This window comes from Oncorhynchus tshawytscha, linkage group LG15 (assembly GCF_018296145.1).
Source record: "Oncorhynchus tshawytscha isolate Ot180627B linkage group LG15, Otsh_v2.0, whole genome shotgun sequence".
Classification (NCBI taxonomy): Eukaryota; Metazoa; Chordata; class Actinopteri; order Salmoniformes; family Salmonidae; genus Oncorhynchus; species Oncorhynchus tshawytscha.
Window position 1 is genome coordinate 8,865,996 of NC_056443.1, and position 20,288 is coordinate 8,886,283.

Consider the following 20,288-nt stretch of genomic DNA (forward strand, 5'->3'; position numbering starts at 1 on the left):
TACTACAAAAATAACAAAACCTTAAGATACACTACATGACCAAAAGTATGTGAACACTACTCGTCGAACATCTCATTCTAAAATCACGGGTATTATTATGGAGTTGGTCCCCCCTTTGCTGCTATAACAGCCTCCACTCTTCAGGGAAGGCTTTCCTCTAGATGTTAGAACAGTGCAGCGGGGACTTGCTTCCATTCATCCACAAGAGCAGTAGTGAGGTGGGCACTGATGTTGGACGATCAGACTGACTGGTTGCAATCGGCATTCCAATTCATCCAAAAGTTGTTTGATGGAGTTGAGTTCAGGGCTCTGTGCAGGCCAGTCTAGTTCTTCCACACCGATCTCGACAAACCATTTCTGTATGGACCTCGCCTTGTGCACAAGGGCATTGTCATGCTGAAACAGTAAAAAGGACCTTCCCCAAATAGTTACCACAAAGTTGGAAGAATTGTCTAGAATGTCATTGTATGCTGCAGCATTAAGCTTTAACTTCACTGGAACTAATGTGCTTAGCCCAGATCATGAAAAACAACCCCAGACCATTATTCCTCCTCAACCAAACTTTACAGTTGACACTATGTATTTGGGCAGGTTCGTGTTCTCATGGCATCCGCCAAACCCAGATTAGTCCGTCGAACTGCCAGATGGTGTAGTGTGATTCATCACTTCAGAGAATGCTTTTCCACTGTTCCAGAGTCCAATGGCGGTGAGCTTTACACCACTCCCACTTACGCTTGGTATTGCGCATGGTGATCTTAGGCTTGTGTGCTGCTGCTTGGCCATGCAAACACATTTCATGAAGTTACAGATGAACAGTTCTTGTGCTGACTTTGCTTCCTTAGGCAGTTTGGAACTCGGTAGTGAGTGTTGCAACCGAGGACAGGCAATTTTTACGTGCTTCAGCACTCGGTAGTCCCTTTCTGTGAGCTTGTGCGGCCTAGCACTTGGCGACTGAGCCATTGGTGCTCCTAGATGTTTCCACTTCACAATAACAGCACTTTCAGTTGACAAGGTCACGTCTAGCAGGACAGATATTTGACCAACTGACTTGTTGAAAAGGTGGCATCCTATGACACTGCCACGTTGAAAGTCACTGAGATCTTCGGTAAGGCCTTTCTACTGCCAATGTTTGTCTATGGAGAGGCAAGCTGTTTCTCCTGCTCCACTGGCCAAACACCAGCATAACAACACATACACACAGCAGGCTCACTCACACACTTTTGCAAACAAAAACACACATGCGCATGCAGGCAAACACACACACAGCACGGGCATGCACACGCACGCACACACACTCACATATGCACTTTTCGGACTTTGGCGAACACACACGTGCACAAACACACACCACATCAGCTATGCGAGACCTGAGACACTGGATCCATGCAATGAATGAGGAAGCGGTGAGCTGTTAGATAAGGGAGGGTTCTGACTGTAGACCTGTGTTTGACATTGAGACCCAGACCACTCAGGGCAGGTTCGATATGCCCCTAGGGCCAAGCCTCATCCAATACTTTATACTGGACTCAATTTCCTGACTGTGATCTCTGAAGCTGAATCAGGGGGCTCACGCCCTCACACCCAGACAAAAGAGCATGGACACACTCACACACATGAATGCACAGACACACATACTCAGGCGTGAACACACACAGACACGTGCATGCACAAATGTAAGGTATGCACACACACATCCTGTCCCCCAAACTCTCTCAAGGGGAAAGGTAGCCCCAGAGAGAGATACACTCCTCTCTACTCTCCTTTCCCCTCTCTCCTCCTCATCCACCACTGTGGGTGGCTATATCAACAGCTTTCAGGCCTGCAGTCCCAGAGAGCAGAACAGAACTGAGACGGCATGGCGCGGCAACCCACAGTTTAAGTCTTTGTACTTTCCTCTTAACGTGGCATCACCCCATAATGAGTGGATCTGCCTGGCTGGCCACATTATCCCTCTCAGTTTGCTGTGTTCTTGCATCATCACTCTCAGGGTCAGCCTGCCCTGTGCCTGCCTGGGAGTTCTGCACATACACACACACATACACAAACGTACCTGCATACACATGCAGATGCGGACTCACACAAACGCACATTAATGCACACATGCACGAATGCAGGCACGCACTACACACACACTTTCACAAAAAGCCTCAGGCTTTGCAGCTTTGGCCACTCAGAGATCATTGGCAGAAAATGTACATCTAGCACTTCTCTGAAAAGTCCTATCTCAAAAAACACACTCACTCTCAAACACACTTGCGGTTTCCTTTTACTTGAGTAAAAGTCTAAAAGTATTGTGTTTTAAATATACTTACATTTGAAGTCGGACGTTTACATACATTTAGGTTGGAGTCACTAAAACTCGTTTTTCAACCACTCCACAAATTATTGTTAACAAACTATAGTTTTGGCAAGTCGGTTAGGAAATCTACTTCGTGCATGATACAAGTAATTTTTCCAAAAATAGTTTACAGACAGATTATTTCACTTATAATTCACTGTATCACATTTCCAGACGTTTACATACACTAAGTTGACTGTGCCTTTAAACAGCTTTGAAAATTCCATAAAATTATGTCATGGTTTAGAAGATTTAGATTTCAGGCTAATTGACATCATTTGAGTCAATTGGAGGTGTACCTGTGGATGTATTTCAAGGCCGACCTTCAAACTCAGTGCCTCTTTGCTTGACATCATGACCTCCACAAGTCTGGTTCATCCTTGGGAGAAATTTTCAAATGCCTGAAGGTACCACGTTCATCTGTCCAAACAATAGTACGCAAGTATAAACACCATGGGACCACGCAGCCGTAATACCGCTCAGGAAGGAGAGATGGAGATGAACGTACTTTGGTGCGAAAAGTGCAAATCAATCCCAGAACAACAGCAAAGGACCTTGTGAAGATGCTGGAGGAAACAGGTACAAAAGTAACTATATCCACAGTAAAACGAGTCCTACAGTGCCTTGCGAAAGTATTCGGCCCCCTTGAACTTTGTGACCTTTTGCCACATTTCAGGCTTCAAACATAAAGATATAAAACTGTATTTTTTTGTGAAGAATCAACAACAATTGGGACACAATCATGTCCCACTTGTTGTTGATTCTTCACAAAAAAATACAGTTTTATATCTTTATGTTTGAAGCCTGAAATGTGGCAAAAGGTCGCAAAGTTCAAGGGGGCCGAATACTTTCGCAAGGCACTGTATATCGACATGACCTGAAAGGCCTCTTAGCAAGGAAGAAGACACTGCTCCAAAACCGCCATAAAAAAGCCAGACTATGGTTTGCAACTGCACATGGGGACAGAAAATTGTACTTTTTGGAGAAATGTGCTCTGGTCTGATGAAACAAAATTAGAACTGTTTAACCATAATGACCATTGTTATGTTTGGAGGAGAATGGGTGAGGCTTGCAAGCCGAAGAACACCATCCAAACCATGAAGCACGGGGGTGGCAGCATCATGTTGTGGGGGTGATTTTCTGCAGGAGGGACTGGTGCACGTCACAAAATAGATGGCATCATGAGAGAAGGAAAATTATGTGGATATATTGAAGCTCAAGACATCAGTCAGGAAGTTAAAGCTTGGTTGCAAATGGGTTTCCAAAATTACAATGACCTCAAGCATACTTCCAAAGTTGTGGCAAAATGACTAAACCCATTTAATCCCAAATTTTTCCCATACATCAAAACATTCAAATCAAGAGTCATTAGTAACCCTTTAAAGTAATCAATCATTATTTTTTCTAAATTTTAATGGATAAGTAGGTGAAAAAGTGTGTTTTATGGTCGGTCACATTTGTGACCGGTGGGATAATGTTACGTATACTGAAATAACATATTTCTCCTATGCAGTTCTCAAAGTTCTTATAAATCCCAACCCAGTTATTTAACACGTTTAAAACTGTCACTAGCAGTCCCCAGCTTTGCCTCTAGAATGCCCTGTCACATTCTAGTGTGACTTCTTTACACATCAAAAACCCTTATACAACACGATATGAATACTGATAGCAAAGACGAAAAAAAACTGCCATCAACGTATTTCAACATTGTTACTTTATTGTAACATAGATTGTAACATTGTTACTTTAGTGCAACATGTATTGAAACATTAATATTGTAACTTTATTGTAACATTTGAACTTATCCATTGTAACATTGTCATTGTGACATTTTAGTGTAACATTCACTAACAACTGTATAGCAGTCCTGTGATTCATTCCCGCTTGTCACGACTTCTGCCGAAGTCGTTGCCTCTCCTTGTTCAGGCGGTACTCGGCGTTCGACGTCACCGGTCTTCTAGCCATCATTGATCCATTTTTCATTTTCCATTGGTTTTGTCTTGTCTTCCCACACACCTGTTTTCAATCCCATTCATTACCTGTTGTGTATTTAACCCTCTGTTTCCCCTCATGTCTTTGTCAGAGATTGTTTTATTGTCAGTGTTGTTATTTTGATGTGTTGGTGCGCGACGGGTCCTCGTACCCATGTTTTTTCATGTCTGTACCTTTTAGTGTTATGGAGCATGTTCTGTTGACATTTATTAAAAGACTCCATTTACACTTCATTTTGACTCTCCTGCGCCTGACTTCCCTGCCACCTATACACACGATGCTGACAGAATCTCTGACCATAAAAATATGAAGTCAGCAGGAGAGGACACTACGCCTATGGAGGTGGAGGAATGTGTCCGGGAACAAGCGGAGGCGATTGACTGTTTGAGCACGGTAATGGATCGCATTGTCCAGAATATGGATCGCTGGGAGAGACAGGGAGTTTCTCCAGCGCCACCACCACCACCACCGGAATCTCCCTTGAACGCTTTTTCCCCTCCGGAACCGAAGATCCATTTATCCCTACCCATGGGATACAACGGAGATACTGCCGGCTGCCAGGTTTCCTCCTTAAGCTGAACTTGTATCTGGCCACGGTCTCCCCAGTACCATCTGACCGTGAGAAGAGTTACGCCCTCGTCTCATGCCTCACCGGGAAAGCCCTGGAATGGGCCAGCGCTGTGTATAGAAAGGAGGATGCGGAGTTGGACCATTTTGAGGAGTTCACCCGCCAATTCCGGATAGTATTCGACCATCCAACCGAAGGCAAGCAGCGGGTGAGCTCCTCTATCATCTGAGGCAGGAGACGAGGAGTGCACAGGAGTTTGCTTTGGAGTTTAGGACCTTGGCTGCCGGTGCTGGATGGAGCGACAGGGCCCTGATCGACCATTACCGTTGTAGTCTACGCGAGGACGTCCGTCGGGAGCTGGCCTGTAGAGACACCACCCTCACCTTCAACCAGCTGGTGGACATGTCCATCAGGCTGGACAACATGCTGGCTACTCGTAGACGTCTAGATCGGGGTCTGGTTGTTCCATCCTCCCGCACCTATGGAATTGGGAGGGATGGTGCGCAGGGAGACCAGAGGGGGTTCCCGCTCGAGCACCATTCATGGTCGCAGAGGGCACACTGCTGGTCGGTGCCTGGTTGTTCCTCTGGGAATAGAGAAGGCAGGCAGGGCATTCTGGCATCACCCCAGGTGAGTAGGCACCATTCTCATCCAGAGCCCTCTGTTGCACTAATGTTTGTCTCGGTCTCTTCTCCTGATTTTCCCCTGCATTCCCAGTATAAGGCGCTAGTAGATTCAGGTGCGGCTGGGAATTTCATTAATAAAAGTTTAGCTCATAGTTTAGGGATCCCTATTGTTTCTGTGGATATGCCTTTCCCTATTCATGCCTTAGATAGTCGACCATTAGGGTCAGGGTTTATCAGGGAGGTAACCGCACCTTTGTGTATGATAACGCAGGAGGGTCACAAGGAGAAGATGAGTCTTTTCCTTATTGATTCTCCTGCGTATTCTGTGGTGCTAGGCCTACCCTGGTTAGCTTGTCATAACCCCACTGTTTCTTGGCCACAGAGGGCTCTCACGGGGTGGTCGCGAGAGTGCTCAGGTAGGTGTTTAGGGGTTTCCGTTGGTGCTACTACGGTGGAAAGTCCAGACCAGGTCTCCACCGTGCGCATTCCCCCCGAATATGCCGATTTGGCTCTCACCTTCTGTAAAAAGAAGGCGACTCAATTACCACCCCATCGACGGGGGGATTGTGCGATAGATCTCCTGGTAGATGCTGCATATCCCAAGAGTCACAGGTATCCCCTGTCACAAGCGGAGACGGAGGCTATGGAGACATATGTCTCTAAATCCCTGCATCAGGGGTTCATTCAGCCATCCATTTCACCCGTCTCTTCGAGTTTCTTTTTTGTGAAAAAAAAGGATGGCGGTTTACGCCCGTGCGTTGATTATCGTGGTCTTAATAAAATCACAGTGAAATATAGTTACCCGCTACCTCTGATCAATACGGTTATTGAGTTAATGCACGGGGCACGCTTTTTCACAAAATTGGATCTCAGGAGTGCGTACAACCTGGTGCGTATTCGGAAGGGTGATGAGTGGAAGACGGCATTTAGCACCACCTCAGGTCATTATGAGTACCTTGTCATGCCATATGGGTTGATGAATGCTACATCAGTTTTCCAATCATTTGTAGATGAGATCTTCAGGGACCTGCACAGGCAGGGTGTTGTGGTGTATATCGATGATATTCTGATATACTCCTCTACACATGCCGAGCATGTGTCCCTGGTGCGCAGGGTGCTTGGTCGCCTGTTGGAGCATGATCTATATGTCAAGGCAAGAGAAATGCTTGATCTTCCAACAATCCATCTCCTTCCTAGGGCATCGGATTTCCACTTCAGGAGTGGAGATGGAGAGCGACCGCATTACAGCTGTGCGTAATTGGCCTACTCCAACCATGGTAAAGGAGGTGCAGCGTTTTTTAGGGTTTGCCAATTACTACCGGAGGTTTATACAGGGTTTTGGTCAGGTGGCTGCTCCCATTACCTCACTTCTAAAGGGGGGCCCGGTGCGCTTGCAGTGGTCGGCTGAGGCGAACAGAGCTTTTGGGCACCTGAAGACTCTGTTTACCTCGGTGCCTGTGTTGGCTCATCCGGATCCCTCTTTGCCATTCATAGTGGAGGTGGACGCATCTGAAGCTGGGATAGGAGCAGTGCTCTTCGGGTACGCCACTGAAGCTTCGCCCCTGTGCTTTCTTTTCGGAAAGAAGCTCAGCCCGGCAGAGCGAAACTATGATGTGGGGAACCGAGAGCTGTTAGCTGTCGTAGAAGCCTTGAAGGTGTGGAGGCATTGGCTTGAGGGGGCTAAACACCCTTTTCTCATCTGGACTGACCACCGCAATCTGGAGTACATCCGGCAGGCGAAGAGACTGAATCCTCGCCAGGCAAGGTGGGCCATGTTTTTTTGTGTGTTTACTCTTTCTTACAGACCAGGCTCCCAGAACGTTAAGGCAGACATAAGGCATTGTCTCAGCTGTATGACACAGAGGAGCGATCCATGGATCCCACTCCCATACTCCCAGCTTCGTGTCTGGTGGCGCCTGTAGTGTGGGAAGCTGGACGCAGACTTTGAGTGGGCGTCACGTGCAGAGCCCTCTCCCCCTGAGTGTCCAGCTGGTCGTCTGTACGTTCCGTCTGCTGTCCGCGACCGATTGATCTATTGGGCTCACACGTCACCCTCCTCTGGTTATCCTGGGATAGGTCGGACGATGCGCTGTCTTGATGGGAGGTACTGGTGGCCCACTTTAGCTAAGGACGTGAGGATTTATGTTTCCTCCTGCTCGGTGTGCGCCCAGTGCAAGGCTCCTAGACACCTGCCCAGAGGTAAGCTACAACCTCTACCCGTTCCTCAACGTGGAACGGTGGTCGCACCTGTCGGTGGATTTTTTGACTGATCTTCCACCTTCACAGGGTTACACCACGATCCTTAGTCGTTGTGGATCGGTTTTCGAAGTCCTGTCGTCGCCTCCCTTGCCCGGTCTCCCTACGGCCTTACAAACTGCAGAGGCCCTGTTAACACACGTTTTCCGGCACTATGGGGTGCCTGAGGATATAGTGTCTGATCGGGGTCCCCACTTCACATCAAGGGTCTGGAAGGCGTTCATGGAGCGTCTGGGGATCTCGGTTAGTCTTACCTCAGGTTTTCACCCCGAGAGTAATGGGCAGGTGGAGAGAGTTAACCAGGATGTGGGTAGGTTTCTGCGATCTTATTGCCAGGATCGGCCGGGGGAGTGGGCGAAGTTCGTGCCCTGGGCAGAGATGGCTCAGAACTCGCTACGTCACTCCTCCACTAACCTTACCCCTTTTCAATATGTATTAGGGTATCAGCCGGTTCTGGCTCCTTGGCATCAGAGCCAGACCGAGGCTCCTGCAGTGGACAATTGGTTTCGGCGCGCTGAGGAAACCTGGGAGGCAGCCCACGTCCACCTTCAGCGCGCCATAAGGCGCCAGAAAATTGGCGCAGACCGTCGCCGCAGTGAGGCCCCAGTGTTCGCACCAGAGGACAGGGTCTGGCTCTCGACCTGAAACCTGCCCCTCCGCCTGCTCTGCCAGAAGCTGGGTCCGCGGTTTGTGGGGCTGTTTAAAGTCCTGAGGAGAGTGAACAAGATATGTTATAGGTTACAACTGCCCACTAATTACCGTATTAACCCCTCGTTCCATGTGTCTCTCCTCAGGCCGGTGGTGGCTGGCCCGCTCCAGGAGGCTGAATTACGTGATGTTCCTCCGCCTCCTCTAGACATCGAGGGGGTCCCGGCGTACTCTGTTCGATCCATTTTGGATTCGAGACGTCGGGCGAGGGGCCTTCAGTACCTCGTGGACTGGGAGGGTTACGGGCCGGAGGAGAGATGCTGGGTTCCTGTGGAGGACGTGTTAGATCCTTCCATGTTATCAGAATTCCATCGTCTCCATCCGGATCGCCCTGCACCTCGCCCTCCGGGTCGTCCCCGGGGCTGGTGTCGACGCGCGGCTCCACGACTTCTGCCGAAGTCGTTGCCTCTCCTTGTTCGGGCGGTATGAATACTGATAGCAAAGATGAAAAAAAACAGCCATCAACGTATTTCAACATTGTTACTTTATTGTAACATAGATTGTAACATTGTTACTTTATTGTAACATACATTGTAACATTGTTACTTTAGTGCAACATGTATTGAAACATTAATATTGTAACTTTATTGTAACATTTGAACTTATCCATTGTAACATTGTCATTGTGACATTTTAGTGTAACATTCACTAACAACTGTATAGCAGTCCTGTGATTCATTCCCGCTTGTCACGACTTCTGCCGAAGTCGTTGCCTCTCCTTGTTCGGGCGGTACTCGGCGTTCGACGTCACCGGTCTTCTAGCCATCATTGATCCATTTTTCATTTTCCATTGGTTTTGTCTTGTCTTCCCACACACCTGTTTTCAATCCCATTCATTACCTGTTGTGTATTTAACCCTCTGTTTCCCCTCATGTCTTTGTCAGAGATTGTTTTATTGTCAGTGTTGTTATTTTGATGTGTTTGTGCGCGACGGGTCCTCGTACCCATGTTTTTTCATGTCTGTACCTTTTAGTGTTATGTTTTAGTGTTATGTTCTGTTGACATTTATTAAAAGACTCCATTTACACTTCATTTTGACTCTCCTGCGCCTGACTTCCCTGCCACCTATACACACGACGCTGACACCGCTGAACATAAGGATTAGGATAGAGGTAGCCTGTAGCCTGTAGAATATGCATTCAAGTAGAGGCCTACACTGAACAAAATACAATTATATATATACAATTATATATTTATAAAAAGCGCCAGAGTGCTTACATATATAAGTGCTATATATATATATATAATATATATATATATATCATAGAGGTAGGCTTCAGAACCAAGTGGAAGAATAGTTTGTGCATCACTATTTTAAACTGTGATCAGTCAGACCTCCTGTCAATTGACCTTCTTTTCCAAAAACATTTCAGTCATTTTGATTGTCTTTTTCGTTGACTTTTCTTTTCTTCCTAGAGTCCGTTGTACTGCTTCTCCTAGCCCTTTATCGACTTTTCGATTTTTATTTTGTCTTTTTCAGCCCTTTTTCATTCACTCTTATCTCCTTTTCTACTGTCCATGGTATATCTTGAAGCACCCAATGTGCAGTGGCGCTTTGCATTTCTCACATGCAATGGTAGTACGTTTGTCCCAATGACGACTTCTCTGGAACCAGTGCATTGTGTTGATTGGCCAGTGAGAAGCTTTGTCATTTCTTGCCTGATCTTCAACAGTAGCAGCCAGTAAAGATCTTCTTCTGTGGCTCATTGGTTTCATGCCAAACTTTAGCATATTTGGGCTGTATACTATGTGTTTTGGAATCACATCAGTGGCAGGCCTCTTCAATCATTTGAACCCTTAATCTTTATTTTTGACCACCTGCAGCTTTCCCTTGGCTCTTCTGGCTGACCCCTATGGCTTGTAGAGGTTCTTGGCTCTTCTGACTGGATCCTCTGGCAGGTAGAGGCCTTTGGCTCTTCATTATCAACAATGTAGGGGGGTGGGGAAGATTGTGGATGGGGGGGTGAGGGGTAGGTCATCATCACTGATAACGTTGTTCCTGTCATGATCTGTTTGCATAGGTTCAGCATATGCATTCAACAGCTCTCCTTGCAAATGGCCTGTCCATAGTACATATCTGACCCATCGCTATCACAATCACTCAGGACAGCATCTTTCTCATTTCTCATAACTGCAATGTTGCATGTCTTGTCTGGGCAGTCACCATGATCCAACATATCCAGAACTTGACTCAAAGAGAAACTAAAAGAAAGAACAGAGTAGAAAGTTAGTTATACACATACATAGTTCTTGTTTTACCTATGTGTATACCTAGATGCACCGTGTTATCCCGCCGGTCACGATTGTTGCTGTCAACATGTTTACACATTCTATGACCACACTAAACAAAGTTGAGTAATTGCAAATGCATATATCAATACTAGACACCTTAAAGATGATGTGTACCAAAAATCTTTGTCCTAACTTTATTTTAACATACGTTACTAACTGTTTGTTTGGGAGCTTTGATGCAGCCATCCACTTCTCATAGTGCAACCAGGAAGTAAACAGCTCTGGTCATGTGACAATTTACACTAAACATGTGACACTGCACATATTTAATTGAGACCCTTTATTATTTCAATATGTGCTGGAAATGAATTGATACATCATTCAGTAACATTTATAGAGCCTTATAACTGGAAACGTTTTTTTACGGTCACTATTGTGACCGATGGGATTTAATAGGTTAAGGACAACAAGGTCAAGGTATTGGAGTGGCCATCACAAAGCCCTGACCTCAATCCCATATAAATTTTGTGCACAGAACTGAAAAGGTCTGTGCGAGCAAGGAGGCCTACAAACCTGACTCAGGTACACTGGCTCTGTCAGGCGGAATGGGCCAAAAGTCACCCAACTTCTTGTGGGAAGTGTGAGCGGACCAAGTAATTGGGCGTCACTCTAAAGCGGGAAGGTGGAATAAACGAGTCAGGAGTATGGCTTCTTGATTGAACACAGTTCTCTATTGAGGGCATTTGGTCAACACAAACACTCCAACATAATCAATGAAAATCTTCCAAGGAAAAACATACATCTTCTTCTCCAGATGAAACAGGAACACAATAGGATTATCTTTAAACTACAACAAAAGTCACGGGATTGTCACCGCCTTAGTGGTTCTTCCTGGATAGCTCCTCTCTCTCGGTGGCCATCTTCCAGAGATAGTTTTCCCCTCCCTCTCTGCTGGTTCCATTCTCTCTCTTATAGGGGAAGGAGAGTATGTCATTAGAGTATGTCATTAGCAGTTTTTTGTTTTTTTACGTGTTATTTCTTACACTAGTACCCCAGGTCATCTTAGGTTTCTTTACATACAGCCGAGAAGAACTACTGAATATAAGATCAGCGTCAACTCACCATCAGTACGACCAAGAATATGTTTTTCGCGATGCGGATCCTGTGTTCTGCCTTACAACCAGTGTAACCGAGTGGATCACATGCAGCGACCCAAAAAAAAAAACGACTCAGAAAAAGAGGGAAACGAAGCGGTCTTCTGGTCAGACTCCGGAGACGGGCACATCGTGCACCACTCCCTAGCATTCTTCTCGCCAATGTCCAGTCTCTTGACAACAAGGTTGATGAAATCCGAGCAAGGGTAGCATTCCAGAGGGACATCAGAGACTGTAACGTTCTTTGCTTCACGGAAACATGGCTCACTGGAGAGACGCAATCCGAAGCGGTGCAGCCAGCGGGTTTCTCCATGCATCGCGCCGACAGAAACAAACATCTTTCTGGTAAGAAGACGGGCGGGGGCGTATGTCTTATGGCCAACGTGACATGGTGTGATGAAAGAAACATACAGGAACTCAAATCCTTCTGTTCACCTGATTTAGAATTCCTCACAATCAAATGTAGACCGCATTATCTACCAAGAGAATTCTCTTCGATTATAATCACAGCCGTATATATCCCCCCAAGCAGACACATCGATGGCTCTGAACGAACTTTATTTAACTCTCTGCAAACTGGAAACGATTTATCCGGAGGCTGCATTCATTGTAGCTGGGGATTTTAACAAGGCTAATCTGAAAACAAGACTCCCTAAATTTTATCAGCATATCGATTGCGCAACCAGGGGTGGAAAGACCCTGGATCATTGTTACTCTAACTTCCGCGACACATATAAGGCCCTGCCCCGCCCCCCTTTCGGAAAAGCTGACCACGACTCCATTTTGTTGATCCCTGCCTACAGACAGAAACTAAAACAAGAAGCTCCCACGCTGAGGTCTGTCCAACGCTGGTCCGACCAAGCTGACTCCACACTCCAAGACTGCTTCCATCACGTGGACTGGGAGATGTTTCGTATTGCGTCAGACAACAACATTGACGAATACGCTGATACGGTGTGCGAGTTCATTAGAACGTGCGTTGAAGATGTCGTTCCCATAGCAATGATTAAAACATTCCCTAACCAGAAACCGTGGATTGATGGCAGCATTCGTGTGAAACTGAAGGCACGAACCACTGCTTTTAATCAGGGCAAGGTGTCTGGTAACATGACTGAATACAAACAGTGCAGCTATTCCCTCCGCAAGGCTATCAAACAAGCTAAGCGCCAGTACAGAGACAAAGTAGAATCTCAATTCAACGGCTCAGACACAAGAGGTATGTGGCAGGGTCTACAGTCAATCACGGACTACAGGAAGAAACCCAGCCCAGTCACGGACCAGGATGTCTTGCTCCCAGGCAGACTAAATAACTTTTTGCCCGCTTTGAGGACAATACAGTGCCACTGACACGGCCTGCAACGAAACATGCGGTCTCTCCTTCACTGCAGCCGAAGTGAGTAAGACATTTAAACGTGTTAACCCTCGCAAGGCTGCAGGCCCAGACGGCATCCCCAGCCGCGCCCTCAGAGCATGCGCAGACCAGCTGGCCGGTGTGTTTACGGACATATTCAACCAATCCCTATACCAGTCTGCTGTTCCCACATGCTTCAAGAGGGCCACCATTGTTCCTGTTCCCAAGAAAGCTAAGGTAACTGAGCTAAACGACTACCGCCCCGTAGCACTCACATCCGTCATCATGAAGTGCTTTGAGAGACTAGTCAAGGACCATATCACCTCCACCCTACCTGACACCCTTGACCCACTCCAATTTGCTTACCGCCCAAATAGGTCCACAGACGATGCAATCTCAACCACACTGCACACTGCCCTAACCCATCTGGACAAGAGGAATACCTATGTGAGAATGCTGTTCATCGACTACAGCTCGGCATTCAACACCATAGTACCCTCCAAGCTCGTCATCAAGCTCGAGACCCTGGGTCTCGACCCCGCCCTGTGCAACTGGGTACTGGACTTCCTGACGGGCCGCCCCCAGGTGGTGAGGGTAGGCAACAACATCTCCTCCCCGCTGATCCTCAACACTGGGGCCCCACAAGGGTGCGTTCTGAGCCCTCTCCTGTACTCCCTGTTCACCCACGACTGCGTGGCCATGCACGCCTCCAACTCAATCATCAAGTTTGCGGACGACACAACAGTGGTAGGCTTGATTACCAACAACGACGAGACGGCCTACAGGGAGGAGGTGAGGGCCCTCGGAGTGTGGTGTCAGGAAAATAACCTCACACTCAACGTCAACAAAACTAAGGAGATGATTGTGGACTTCAGGAAACAGCAGAGGGAACACCCCCATCCACATCGATGGAACAGTAGTGGAGAGGGTAGCAAGTTTTAAGTTCCTCGGCATACACATCACAGACAAACTGAATTGGTCCACTCACACAGACAGCATCGTGAGGAAGGCGCAGCAGCGCCTCTTCAACCTCAGGAGGCTGAAGAAATTTGGCTTGTCACCAAAAGCACTCACAAACTTCTACAGATGCACAATCGAGAGCATCCTGGCGGGCTGTATCACCGCCTGGTATGGCAACTGCACCGCCCTCAACCGTAAGGCTCTCCAGAGGGTAGTGAGGTCTGCACAACGCATCACCGGGGGCAAACTACCTGCCCTCCAGGACACCTACACCACCCGATGCTACAGGAAGGCCATAAAGATCATCAAGAACATCAACCACCCGAGCCACTGCCTGTTCACCCCGCTGCCATCCAGAAGGCGAGGTCAGTACAGGTGCATCAAAGCTGGGACCGAGAGACTGAAAAACAGCTTCTATCTCAAGGCCATCAGACTGTTAAACAGCCACCACTAACATTGAGTGGCTACTGCCAACACACTGTCAATGACACTGACTCTACTCCAGCCACTTTAATCATGGGAATTGATGGGAAATGATGTAAATATATCACTAGCCACTTTAAACAATGCTACCTTATATAATGTTACTTACCCTACATTGTTCATCTCATATGCATACGTTGATACTGTACTCTATATCATCGACTGCATCCTTATGTAATACATGTATCACTAGCCACTTTAACTATGCCACTTGGTTTACATACTTATCTCATATGTATATACTGTACTCGATATCATCTACTGTATCTTGCCTATGCTGCTCTGTACCATCACTCATTCATATATCCTTATGTTTATGTACATATTCTTTATCCCCTTACACGGTGTATGACAGTAGTTTTTTTTTTGGAATTGTTAGTTAGATTACTTGCTCGTTATTACTGCATTGTCGGAACTAGAAGCACAAGCATTTCGCTACACTCGCATTAACATCTGCTATGTGACAAATAAAATTTGATTTGATTTGATTTGATTTGATTTGATTTTGTACCGTCAGCTGTGCTTAATTGCCTCTGGTTACCTTGTCTCCCATGCCTTGTTGGGCTACTATCCGTGAGCCCAGCCTGCCCTCTGGTGGTCCTTCCACATACCTTCCGCCCAGGACCGAACCGGAGTGTCTGGCGCCAGACGCACCGTCTTCGTCGCGTCGGGACAGCGCGTCTGCATTCCCGTTCCTCGATCCGGCCAGTGGATGACATGGAAAGAGAACGGTTGTAAAGACAAAAACCATCTGGCTATTCTGTTGTTATTGTTTCTCTTACCAGCCATCCACGTGAGGGGCGCATGGTCAGTAACTAATGCAAACCTCCGACCCAGTAGGTAGTACCGGAGATAATCGAGGGCCCACTTGATGGCTAAGGCCTCTTTCTCTACGGTAGCATACCTCTGTTCCCGATCGCTGAGCTTCCTACTAATGAAGAGAATCGGCTTCTCTGCTTCACCTTTACCCTGAGCTAGTACGGCCCCGAGCCCTGTATCCGAGGCGTCGACCTGCACAATGAACTCTTGTGAGAAGTCCGGAGCCTGTAGAACGGGATCAGAACACAGTCCATCTTTTAGCAATTGAAAGGCCTCTTCCGTCTCGTCTTTCCACTCTACCTGGTTTGGCAGGTTTTTCCTGATGAGGTTTGTGAGGGGGTTGGCAATGGTTGCATATCCCGGGATAAAACAGCGACAATATCCTGTTATCCCTAAGAAGGCCCGAACGTCTCGCTTGGTCCGGGGTCGAGGCCAGTCACGAATTGCCCGGGTCTTCTCTGCCTGTGGGCGTATTTTCCCATTCCCCACGGTGTACCCCAGGTATTCCGCTTCGGACAGGCCCAGGCAGCATTTATTTGGATTGGCTGTCAACCCTGTGGCTTCCAAACTCACGAGCACCGCCCGTAATCGCAGGAGGTGACTATCCCAGTCCTCGCTGTGGATGACCACATCGTCTATGTACGCCGCTGCATACTCTTGATGGGGCCGTAGAATGGCATCCATGAGGCGTTAGAAAGTTGCAGCGGCACCAGGCAGTCCGAAGGGCATCCTCACATACTGGAGTGGCCCTCTGGGGTGGCGAAGGCAATCTTTGGGCGATCCTCCGGAGCCACTGGCACTTGCCAATATCCCTTCGTCAAATCCAGGGTAGTGATGAACTTGGCCTTTCCTAAGCGCTCCAAGAGTTCATCCACGCGGGGAATGGGATACGCATCGAACGTAGAGATGGCATTCACGCCCCTAAAGTCGTTGCAGAGTCTCATACTACCATCGGATTTGGGGACCAGGACTATGGGACTGGACCACTCACTCGTCGATGGCTCGATCACACCCATCCTCAACATCTCCCTTACCTCTTACTTAGCGATGACTCGGCGAGCCTCAGGAATCCTGTAAGGGCGGATATGCACCTTCTTGCCTGGTTCAGTGTGGATATGGTGGAACAGGACATCTGTTTGTCCTGGGAATGGAGAGAATATTCGACCGAAGTTCATAATCAGCTTGTCTAGCTGGCTTGACTGCTCCGGTAGGAGAGTTTGGCCACGGCGCACCTGTGGTAGAGCCTCCTCTTTTCCTTTGCCCTCTAGGGCCATCAAAGCCACCTCCTCCTCTCGTCCATGGTACGTCTTCAGCAGATTTATGTAATAGAGTTGGACCTTCTTCCTCCTGTCAGGTTGCTTGACGAGGTAACTGACCGGTGAGACCCTTTTCATTACCTCGTAGGGCCCCCGCCACTGCGCCAGCAAGCGATGTTCAGCCGTGGGCACAAGCACCATCACCTTCTCTCTCACGGTGAACTCACGGGGGGTCGCGGACTTATCATAGGCCCGGCCTTGGGTCCTTTGTGCGTTCTCCATATGCTCCTTGACTATGGGCCACACTGCTGACAGGCGGTCTCTCATCAGGGTAACGTGTTCTATTGTGGATCGAAAGGGGCATGGTTGGGTCTCCCAGGTCTCCTTGGCTAAGTCGAGGATTCCTCGACAGGGTCTGCCATAGAGCAATTCAAACGGAGAGAATCCAGTGGATGGCTGGGGTACTTCTCGTAGGGCAAACATTAAGTGTGGGAGAAGCATGTCCCAGTTTTTCCCGTCTCTGGACACCACTCTTCTCAACATGCTTTTAATCGTTTTGTTCAAGCATTCACACAACCCGTCTGTTTGAGGGTGGAATATGCTTGTACGTATCTGTTGAACCTGATATAACCGACACAAGTCCTTCATCAACCGGGACATGAACGGGGTTCCTTGATCGGTTAAGATCGTCTTGGGGAGGCCCACGCGAGAGAACATCAGGAATAACTCCTTGGCAATTCCCTTTGACGACATGTTACGCAGGGGTATGGCCTCCGGGAACTTGGTAGCGTAATCTATAACCACTAGGATGAACTTGTGTCCTCTGGTGGATTTTGGGAGGGGTCCTACGAGGTCCATAGCTATGCGTTCAAAGGGAGTCTCTATGATGGGGAGAGGAATCAAAGGGTTACGTAGATGTGGCCGTGGAGCTGTACGTTGACATTGATCACACGTCCTACAATACCTGGCCACATCCCGGGTGACCCGGGGCCAATAGAATCTCTGCATGATTCTGTCAATAGTCTTGTCTCATGCCAGGTGTCCTCCTAGGACGTGGGAATGGGCCAACTGTAGAACTGTATCCCTGTATGGTCTAGGCACCATTAGTAATTCCTGGTTTTCCCCACTTCGTCGTATGACCCAGTATAAGAGACCACGCTTGATTGCATAGTAAGGAAGAGGGGGCTCACCTGATCCGTCGACGTTCCTCCCGTCGATGACCTTCACCTTCCTCATGGCCTCCCTTAGGTCTGGGTCTCTATGCTGCGAGGTGCCGAACTGTCCCTTTAATTCCTGGGGCAGGTCGACCTCGGTAGAGGGATGTGGAGGTTGTTCCCCATCCCCATCAGGGGTGACCGAGGAGAATCCCTTCCAGGTTCCCTCCTCGGATGGAGCTTCAAATATATCCCTTAGCGCCTGGTTGCTCCTTCCTTCCTGCGTTGTGTATAACCCTTCACATGTGTCTTCATCGGTGGTTTCCTGGAATATCTGTCGTAAACGTTGGGTCGCTATTTCTTCCTCTGCTGCAGAGGACGAGGACGCAGCTATGTCTCCTTGTAGGACTACTACCTCGGGCTTGGATTTTCTCTTCTTTCCTGTCCCCCTTCTTCCTGTGCATAACGTCATCTGCCGAAGCTCCTTATATAGGGGACAGTCTCTCCCGATCAATAATGGCACCTTCAGCTGGGGCACTTTCCCTGCCCTGACTGTACACCTTCCTTTTGGAGTGAGAATAGGCAGATTCACAGTGGGGTAATAGTGGGTGTCTCCATGGATACAGGATACGGCTACTTTGTCTGGTAGCAGTGTTGCGGAGGCCACCATCCGCTCCTCTACTAACGTAACCATACTTCCCGAGTCGAGAATTGCTACCACATCTTGTCCTTCGACTCAAACCGGAATCTCTGAGGCTGGGGCTATCTCTGCTAACCAACAGTGTTGATCCTGCCCCCTCAAAACGGGATGTGTGGGGGTAGGCAGTGATGACTCCGTGACCATGGGCTCATCCTTGCTAGGACATTGTGGGGCATAATGGTCGGGAGACTGACATTTGTAACACCGACCCTGCTGTGTGGTGGCTGACTTATCCCACCTCCGGGGGGGGCTTGGACGTTTCGGTGGCGGGCGCGCCGGGGTGAGTCGTGATACGGGATTGGAAGACTCCTTCCGTTCCTCCTTGTCACTTGTCACAACTCCCCTGTAGACCGATATGTTTCCACCACCTGGGCTATGTCGTCGGCTGACAACGGGTTGGCTTGCCCCACAACCCTTTTTAAGTCACTGGGTAATTCTCTCAATATCTTGTCCACTACGAGTGTCTCTATCACATGTCCTACTCCCTTTCCAGGTTCTAGCCACTGTTTCGTCAGTCGTATTAATGCGAAGATCTGGGCACGGACGGGTTGATCAGCTGTATAGGTCCATTGATAGAACTTTACAGCCCTATCTCTGGCAGTCAGCTGGTACCGGGACAGAATCTCGGTTTTTAGTCGCCCATAGTCCGCAGCTTTGCGGGGAATCCAGGTCAAAATAGGCTTCCTGAGCCACCCCGGTCAAAAGAGTGGCTAATGCGCTCGCCCATTCTGTGGGCGGCCACTCTTCCAAGCTGGCCGTCCTTTCGAAGGTCATGAGGAAGGCCTCAATATCATCCTCCTTGGAGAGACGAGGTAAGATGGCGTGAGCAGCCGCTCTTGGCTTAACTCTAGGTTCTTCTCGTCGGCTCAGCTGTTGTTACAGGAGTTCTATGGTTGTCTGCTGTGCCGTGATCAATTGTTGTAGTAGGGCGTTATCCATCGTTCTTGAATGGTTCCTCCGGGTCTACTGGAAGAATCTTGATTTACTCACTTATCCTTGTGTCACTCGTCCACCTAATGCCCGCATTCTCCACCAATGTGAGCGGACCAAGTAATTGGGCGTCACTCTAAAGCGGGAAGGTGGAATAAACGAGTCAGGAGTATCTTGATTGATTCTTGATTGAACACAGTTCTCTACTGAGGGCATTTGGTCAACACAAACACTCCAACATAATCAATGAAAATCTTCCAAGGAAAAACATACATCTTCTTCTCCAGATGAAACAGGAACACAATAGGATTATCTTTAAACTACAACAAAAGTCACCGCCTTAGTGGTTCTTCCTGGATAGCTCCTCTCCCTCGGTGGCCATCTTCCAGAGATAGTTTTCCCCTCCCTCTCTGCTGGTTCCATTCTCTCTCTTATAGGGGAAGGAGAGTATGTCATTAGTACCGTCAGCTGTGCTTAATTGCCTCTGGTTACCTTGTCTCCCATGCCTTGTTGGGCTACTATCCGTGAGCCCAGCCTGCCCTCTGGTGGTCCTTCCACAGAAGCTTGTGGAAGGCTACATGAAACGTTTGACCCAAGTTAAACAATTTAAAGGCAATGCTTCCAAATACTAATTGAGTGTATGTAAACTTCTGACCCACTAGGAATGTGATGAAATAAATAAAAGCTGAAATAAATCATTCTCTCTACTATTATTCTGATATTTCACATTCTTAAAATAAAGTGGTGATCCTAAATGACCT